This window comes from Paramormyrops kingsleyae, chromosome 1 (assembly GCF_048594095.1).
Source record: "Paramormyrops kingsleyae isolate MSU_618 chromosome 1, PKINGS_0.4, whole genome shotgun sequence".
In the NCBI taxonomy this organism is placed as follows: domain Eukaryota; kingdom Metazoa; phylum Chordata; class Actinopteri; order Osteoglossiformes; family Mormyridae; genus Paramormyrops; species Paramormyrops kingsleyae.
In genome coordinates this window covers 48604581-48613481 of record NC_132797.1, presented here as the reverse complement: position 1 = coordinate 48613481, position 8901 = coordinate 48604581, and positions in this window count along the sequence as shown.

Genomic DNA, 8901 nt, shown 5'->3' with positions numbered 1-8901 from the left:
AATAGACAAACACTATATTTAACCAATCACAAACCAAAATACAATAACCATAAGAACACCTTCTACCACTCAATGCACACGTCAGTGCTTATGCACTAGGGGTGCTACATTAAATTTAGGTTAAATAGGCAAAAAAGCCAATCGTGTCACCTTTCTTTGTTTTACTTGCGTCGGGAGCGTGTAGGACCGCTCTCAGCGGAAGATCGCTATTCACGTTCTAAATACGCTGCGTTTGAATCGGCGACCACGTGATCACAGGCACACAGGCTTAGCCCACTGAGCTATGAACACAGGTATGAGCTTCGCTGCTGAAAGTGGCAACACTGGCGCAAAGCTTCAGCGGCAGAGACGTGTCCGTGTGCTATATTGTAGCCGATCAGTGTAAACACTACCCAGACATGTGCTCTTGTTTATTTCGGTCACAATGGGCGTATTCACATATTTCTTCACCCAATACTAACTGTCTGATTATCATGTTATTATCATGCGAATAGCGCGATTTGCAAGTGGGTGGGTGATCAGAGCCGCTTCGAGACGCAGACGCTTAAGTCAGTCACTCTTGTTCTTTCTATTCGTATCACGAAGCTGTAAAAATATATTTAGTGTCTACCTATATATATTTGAAAAGTAGACCGTCCAAAGTTTCTGAGGGTATTTTTAAAATGTGTATGTGACAAAAACTCGCGGAGTTATTTAAACGGTCTCGCGAGAATTCTGTCAGATCCCGCCGGCGGGACCGCCGGTCCCAAGGGGTTAAGGGGATGCTGAGCACAGAAATCACGCAGTAACTGTAGTAGATTTGACTCCTCTTCTTCCTTGGTTCGTCCAGACCTGGAACAAACGGGATCGTGACCTCTCCTTCGGTCTTGCCAGTTCCGTGGTGGATTCCGTCGGGAACTTGGGGGAGAGCTTGGCTTAGGGAACCGGTTTCCCTGTCGGTCTCCCCGTTTGTTCCAAGGCTCCATTGGTCTTGATTTCCCTTTGTTAAGAGAATGCTGTGTCTCCCACCGGTCCGGCTGGGTCTTTGACTGTTGTGGGGGCGCACCAGGGTAACGCTCACTGTGGCTTGCTGCTCTCCAACCTCGGTCATGGATTGGTGATTGATGAGGAGGGTGGCCACCTTCCAACGCTAGGTTGGGATCTGTAGTGCCAAGGTTCAGCACTGCCGGAGCCTTGGTTGCCTTCTCGGCTGCTGCTCTTTGTTTGTGGTACGCCTTAATCGCCAGGTCTCGCAGTTGTTGACTTGTCATGGTGCGGGGACAAGCCATGAGCCCCAGGTAGTGGTTAACCCCTTGGGGTCGGCGGTCCCGCCAGCGGGATCTGACAGAAATTTCGCAAAACCGTTTAAATAACTCTGCGAGTTTTTGTCATATACACATTTTAAAAATACTCTCAGAAACCTTGGACGGTCTACTTTTCAAATATATATAGGTAGAAACTAAATATATTTTTACAGCTTCGTGATACGAATTGAAAGAACAAGAGTGACTGACTTAAGCGTCTGCGTCTCGAAGCGGCTCTGATCGCCCACCCACTTGCAAATCGCGCTATTCGCATGATAATAACATGATAACCCGACAGTTAGTATTCGGTAAAGAAATATATCAATACGCCCATTGTGACAGAAATAAACAACAGCACATGTCTGGGTAGTGTTTACACTGATCGGCTACAATATAGCACACGGATACGTCTCTGCCGCTGAAGCTTTGCGCCAGTGTTGCCACTTTCAGCAGCGAAGCTCATACCTGCGTTCATGGCTCAGTGGGCTAAGCCTGTGTGCCTGCAATCACGTGGTCCCCGATTCAAACACAGCGTATTTAGAACGTGAATAGCGATCTTCCGCTGAGAGCGGTCCTAAACGCTCGTGATACAAGTAAAACAAAGAAAAGTGACACGATTTGCTTTTTTGCCTATTTAACCTAATTTTAAAAACTTTAATACTTCTGACAATGGAAGTTTTGAAAAGAAGACAGATAACAGATTTAGTCAGTGGTTTTTTCATGATTTTACATAATGATTTCAGCGAGATATAAACTGAAATACACGAGAAAGATACGCGGTCGACGATGCCCTCGTCCCCAGAGCGTTAATAATAGTCACTGCATCATATTTATCGCTTTCTATATTTATATAGTAACAGTTTTTCATTTTTCATTCCATCTACCAATAAACTGTGAAAGGGATTTTATTGTTGCTACTTTTCTTGTGTTTCAAACTGCCTTTCCAAAGTGATGGGTGTGGGGTGCAGTGACATTCCAGACTGATGGGCCATTGACAGCATGCAAACTACTACAGGTGTGAGGACACCTATCTCATCAATATTCACTTTGAAGGCCACTGACTTTGAGAAAAAGAGTGTCACTCTAAAGTACTAACACTTTAGTAATCAAACTACATAAAATTTCAGAATGTCACTTTCACCTATGTGTAGCCAACCCCTGTGTCTAGTTTCAGAGCTCAAAAGTCTTACCTAGAAATGTCTATAATGTGATTTTTTACAATTTCTCAGCATGTCTGAAAATAGGTTTTTGAAAAGTATATGTTTAAAGTTGATTTTAACAAAAAATAGAATAATAACATTCTAAGAGGTCTCGGATTATTGGTGCTGAGTTTGTGCTGAATAAAAGCAAATGTATCACTTTGGGATAAATGTTTTTTAGATAGGTGAAATATTTTAAAATGTCAAGGCATGTCAGACTACCTCAAAAGTGGAAAAAAGGCCTCAGGCCCCAGGGGGTTAATGGTTGGGTGGATGTTCCGAAGGAAGAGAGCCTTGAAGTTCGCATCTTCTTCCATGTCTGGCTCATTTCTGGACCCAAAATATGCCCGACGAAGGCGATTGTAGTAGGCTTGGGGAGCTTCTGTTATGTTCTACATGTCTGTTCTGTTTAACATCGAAGGCGACGGTGATACCTTGTTCTGACTCAGGATCAGCAAACTCCCGAGTCAGTGCATCGTGTAGCAGCGTGGCGTCGGCTTTGATTCGACTAGGTTGTCGATCCAAGAAGCTGCGGACTTCCAGGCTAGATGTGATCCTGATGAGGTAGACCCTGTCCTCATTGGTCACATTGTCCAGTCTTTGGAGGTGGAAGTCAATGTCTTGGAGGTAGGCATGAATGTCGTGGCCTCCTCTGGGATTCGGGGTGAACGTGTTGATATTCCGAGCTACTTTATCAAGCTCCTTTGTGGTAGCGCGGTGCTGGTGTAACGTTTGCTTTGGTAGGCCTGTTCCATCTGTGGTGTCTTCTCTGAGAGAGACCTTCTGGGTTCTTGGTTCCTCAAGGTCTGGTGAGGGGCAGGGAGTTACCTCGTCCCGATGAGAGATCCCCGTGTGCCTTGGGAGCGACCGCACTGTTAGAGATGACGTCGGTCCCATTGCTGATTCGTAGGGTGCCTCGAATTCCGACTTCACCTCATATGCTTGCTTCAATTCCTGTCTCACCCGGTCAATCTCTTCTGCGTCCGCCCGATGTTTCATCCTGGCATCGGTGAGCTGTTCCTGGGAGCTGATGGGTTCCTGGGTTGGTGATTCATCTTGTGCAGACGTCTCTGTGCCTCGTCCAGATGGTTTTCCAGGGCCTGGATCCGACCATCCTTTTTCTTGAGCTCCGCGTGGGCTCTGTCCAGCAGGGTGTTGGCCTGGTCCAGTCTGGCTTCAAGGTTTTCTCTGGTGGCTCTGGCTTGCTGTTTTTGCTGGTCAGCTTCAGCTCTGAGCTCTTCCAGGGCATGTTGAAGCTTTTTGCTGGTGCGAGGCATTTCACCTTCTTCTGTCTCCTCCTCCTCATGGGGTGGAAAGCTTCTCTTTTGGAGTTCTTGCTTCAGGTTCCCAATGTGATGTTGGGCCTGGATAGCATCTCTCTGTGCCTCTGCCAGATGGTTTTCCAGGGCCTGGATCCGACTATCCTTGTTCTTGAGCTCCATGTGGGCTCTGTCCAGCAGGGTGTCGGCCTGGTCCAGTCTGGCTTCAAGGTTTTCCCTGGTGGCTCTGGCTTGCTGTTTTTGCTGGTCAGCTTCAGCTCTGAGCTCTTCCAGGGCGTGTTGAAGCTTTTTGCTGGTGTGAGGCATTTCGCCTTCTTCCATCTCCTCCTCCTCATGGGGTGGAGAGGTTCTCTTTTGGAGTTCTTGCTCCAGATTCCCAATGTGATCCTGGGCCTGGGCGGCATCTCTCTGTGCCTCTGCCAGTAGTTGTTGGGTGTTTTCCTCCTGCTGCTTGAGTGATTGCACTCTTTGTTTGAGGCCGGACGTTTCCTTTTCGCTAATCTGCAGCCTGACTAGGAGTTTGTGTGTGAGGGAGCTGAGTATTTTGGTTAGCTCCTTACTCCCGCATTTCTGAGTGGGTGGTGTGGCCATCAGTTCGGCGATGTCCTCCTCAAGCTGGTCAGCCCCTTTGGACCGTGTGAGATCGGCCTGACTGGGCAGGAAGTCAGAAGTCACAACATCCAGCCAGGTACCCAAATCCTTCCATTGGTCAGGGGGGCTTTCTCTGTGGGTCATGGTGACTCGGTCAACTGGAGGGTGATCGCAGTAATCTGTTATACTCAGGCTGGGTCTTGCCAAGGTGGGAGGCCTAACACCTAAATCTGGGCAAACAAATTAAACCAACAAAATAAAATAAAGTAGAACTGGGGCCTGTCAATGGGTAACTGGAAGGGTGTAGTGAACCACGGGAATAGTTACCCACGACAAAATAAACAAAAATTGTTCCCTGGGAGAAGTTGTTGCAGGTTAGAACAGTGTGAGTTACTCTAGGGCCTGAGAGATGCCCTAGCGAGGGGGAAAGGATAAAGCCTTATCCTGGAAATTGCACATCTGTGGCTACTGACAGTGTCAGAAGACCACAGGAGAGGTTGGGAACAGGAAATGAGAAATAACAGCTTCAAACCAATGGGACTGCATTCAAACGTAGCTTGCTGTTGCAGATCAGATTACCCATGGGTTGGGCTCTGTTGTACAACTCCGCTTTGACCAGACGGGGGACCACTAGCAGGTTCTGCTTTATTTGTCCCTATATGAGGTGCTGCGGTGTTAAGCTAGTCATGCAGTTAGAGAGGCTTGAACGCTGTCAGGTGTCCCTCCTGAGTAGGGCACGTCCCACAAGCTCAATCCCAGCCAAGCAGGCCCAAGTCCAGCTCTCACTCCCCCGATCCCCAGCAATGTCAACTTGGAAGGGGGTGTTCTGTACGCACAACTGAGACAAGCCAGGTGGGGCTCAGCTTATCGGCTGCACTGCCTGAGACCTGACTCAACCAAGGCTGGCAAAATAGCCTTCAGGTGTCACCCACCCTAGTGAGAGGTTCTCAGAGGTTCTCAGAACTCACCCTAGATGAGGTCCTGCTCAAAAGTTGTAATGACTGCCTGAGGTACCTGTCAGCCTTGCCCTTAATGAGTCAGCGGGTGCAGCCGGGCTGGCGCGCTTTTGGGCATCCAATTGCTGAGAACTCCCCTTCGGTTCTGACAAACTGTACGATCGTAAGCAGTGACAGCAGAGCCACAGGCAAGCTCAACCAACAGAGAGCGAATGGTAAGCACCCAGCACAGGAAAAGCTCAACCGGTCACGTCCAAAACCTCAATGACTCCCTGATGTGATTGTATATGCAACTGATTTACTGTTATTAATAATGGTTGAACTTCTATGCAAGTCTCCTTGTTGGGGGAGAGGGAGTGAATGAAAGCATAAAATGAAATTAAACCTAAAATAAATCAAAAAGGTAAAACAGAAATCAAACCAAATTAATTGTTTCTTATTGCTTAATTGTAAACATCAATTAGTTATGCAGCAATAACCTAATTAAATGTTACTGTGTTGTGATCTAATCGATTTGGTCTGTGAAGTTGATTCCTGCTTTCAGGCAAGAACCTGTGTGTCCAATTATGTGTGTTGGTATTACCGGTGTTGACCACTAGAGACCCAACTCAGATGTTGTTATACTACTATGGCTGACCACTAGAGGCACAATTTCGAAATGGAGTGGTAGTCCAATGCCTGACCACTAGAGGCGCAATTTCGAAATGGAGTGGTAGTCCAATGTCTGACCACTAGAGGCGCAATTTCGAAATGGAGTGGTAGTTCTATGCCTGACCACTAGAGGCGCAATTTTGAAATGGAGTGGTAGTTCTATGCCTGACCACTAGAGGCTCAATGGGACGTTGCTCCCTTTGTGGGGGGGGGGGGGGGGGTCCCAGGTACGTGAGCCTAAGGGGTGGGGTCACTGGTGACCCAGGAGAAAAAAAAAACAAATGGCGTTGTTATGTTCTGGCAGCGGACAAAACTAGACGAGACGGTTGTCGGAGTGAATCCGTTTAATCTCCAAAAAAACCACGAACTTTTCCGTCACTTCCGTAAAACATAAAAAGGATCTGAACACGGCATTGTCGTAGCAATGCCTGACATAACATTTCCCCCCCCCACACACAAGCCTAAGTGTGATACTCAGTCACAAAGTCATGTAGGCGTACAGGTCGGCGATGGGAACGGACTGGGCGGGGCACAGATGCAAGGCTAGCCTCCAGGTCTGGCTCCCTGTTTCCCAACTGGACCGGAGGGACCGGGGTGTCAAGCTGCCGAGGAGCTGGGGAGGCTGAGGTGTCAGCCCGTGAGGCCGGTTGGGCTGCACACAGCCCTGGCCCAGGGGGGGCCCGTACCTTGTGCAGGCGGCTAGCGTGCCAGCGCGTGCCATCCATGAGCTTGAACGTGGCTGGACCGAGCTGTCGGCTGACCTGGACAGGATCTGACCAGAACGACTGTAGTTTATTGTCACGGTGGGGCCGTCGGACCCTGACCCAGTCATAAGCGGCAACAGCAGGGGGCCTAGCTCGTCGTGTTCGGTCGAACCGGTCCTTCATCTGGCTCTGGCGCGCAGTGACTGTGGCGTGAACTGGGTGAGCTGGAGCATGAGCCAGGGCAGGGCGAAGCCTATCCAAAGGTAGCTGAAGCTCCCGTCCCAACATCAGGGATGCTGGGGAGACTCCGGTGGTGGTGTGTGGAGTGGCACGATAGTGTAGCAGCGTCTGGAGGAGGCTGGTATTGAATGTGCACCCTTGAGCGAGGTGTGCCCTGATTCCATTCTTTAGAAACTGGTTCAGTCGTTCGACCCCCCCATTGGCAGCTGGGTTGTAAAAAGCTGTGCGGATATGGCGGATCCCTTTCCCCCCCAGGTAGGAGGACAATTCGTGCGAGACCATTTGAGGCCCATTATCGGTAGTGATTTTCGCAGGCAGCCCCCATCGTGAGAACAGGGAGTCTAAAATATCAATTAACACCTTGGCTGTGACAGAGCCCACAGGTGTCACCTCTGGCCACTTAGAGTGGAGGTCGTAGACCACGACAAGAAACCGCTGGTGGTGTGGTACCCCATGCAGCTCGCCGCAGATGTCGAGTTGGAGGTGCTCCCAGGGTCTAGACGGCCAGTCCAGGGGCTGCATGGGCGGGGGCGAGGCTGGAGTCCGGGTCTTCCCACTGAGAAGACAGGCAGTGCAATCCTTGACCAGGGTTTCGATGTCCCTGTCGATCCCTGGCCACCACACAAGGTCCCGGCATCGTTGTTTGAGCCTGACTATGCCCAAGTGGCCCTCGTGTGCCATAGTGAGGACACGCTCACGGAGAACACTCGGGACCACAGTGCAGAGCCCTCTGGCGACACACGTGCCGTTCCAGCATGCCAGCTCCTCACGGATCCTGAAGTAGGGGAACAGCTCATCTGACACCTTCGTGGGCCAGCCTTGTTTGATGAACAGTGAAACAGAGGAGAGGACAGGGTCAGCTGCGGAGGCATCCCGGAGCTCCGTCAGTGACACTGTCTCCTGAAGGGGAGTGTGGAGAAGTTGGACGAGGTCATGCTCTTCTTGGTCATGCGCAGGGGCTGAGACCTGAGGTGAGGGTGGCTTGGGAAGTGAACGAGATAGCAGGTCAGCCACTACGTTGTCCCGGCCTGGTGTAAATTGCAGGTGATAGTTGTACTGTTGTAAGCGGTCGGCCCAGCGATGAAGCCGGAGTGGTTTATGGCCAGTGCCTGATGCACCCAGGAGGGTGGTGAGTGCTTGGTGGTCCGTCCTCAATGTAAATTTACGTCCATAGAGGTATATGTGCCAGCGTTCACAGGCCCAGAGGCATCCCAAGGCCTCTCGCTCCCCTACAGAATACTTCTGTTCCGTTGGACTTAGCGCTCGGGAAGCAAAAGCAATTGGTCTTTCCACTCCCCCCTGGAGCTGGGACATCACGGCACCGACGGCAAAGATGGAGGCGTCACAGGTGACGAAGGTAGGGCTGGCTGAGTCAAAGTGAGCCAAGACAGGTGGCGAGGTGAGCTGCGACTTCAGACGGTGCACTGCGTCAGAGCAGGCGGGCGTCCAGATCCAGGGCTCATTAGTTCTCAACAGTTTGCGCAGCGGCGCTGTGGTGTCAGAATACTGCGGTAGGAATCTGAGGTAATATGCCGTCATGCCCAAGAAGGAGGCAACCTGGGCAGGCGAAGTGGGCTCTGGGACCCGAAGGATGGCTTCCGTGTTGGAGTGGAGTGGGCGTATGCCTTCAGCAGAGAGGTGGAACCCCACATACTCAATGGCTGAGGCCCCAAAAACACACTTTTCCCCATTTAGCGTGAGGTGATGCTCAGCTAATGCGGCAAAGACGCTGTCGAGGCGTTTGTCATGAATTGAGGTGGTGGCGCCATGGACAACAATGTCGTCTAAGTAGACGGCCACGCCTGGGATCCCAGCCAAGATGGAGCCCATAATCTTCTGGAAACAACTTGGAGCCGAACTCAAGCCAAAAGCCATGCGCTTGTAGCGGAAGACCCCTTTATGGGAAACGAAGGCGGTGAGGTTGCGGCTGTCAGGGTGTAGGGGCACCTGGAGGTAGCCCTGGCGGAGGTCCAGTTTAGAAAAAACGGTGGACCCAT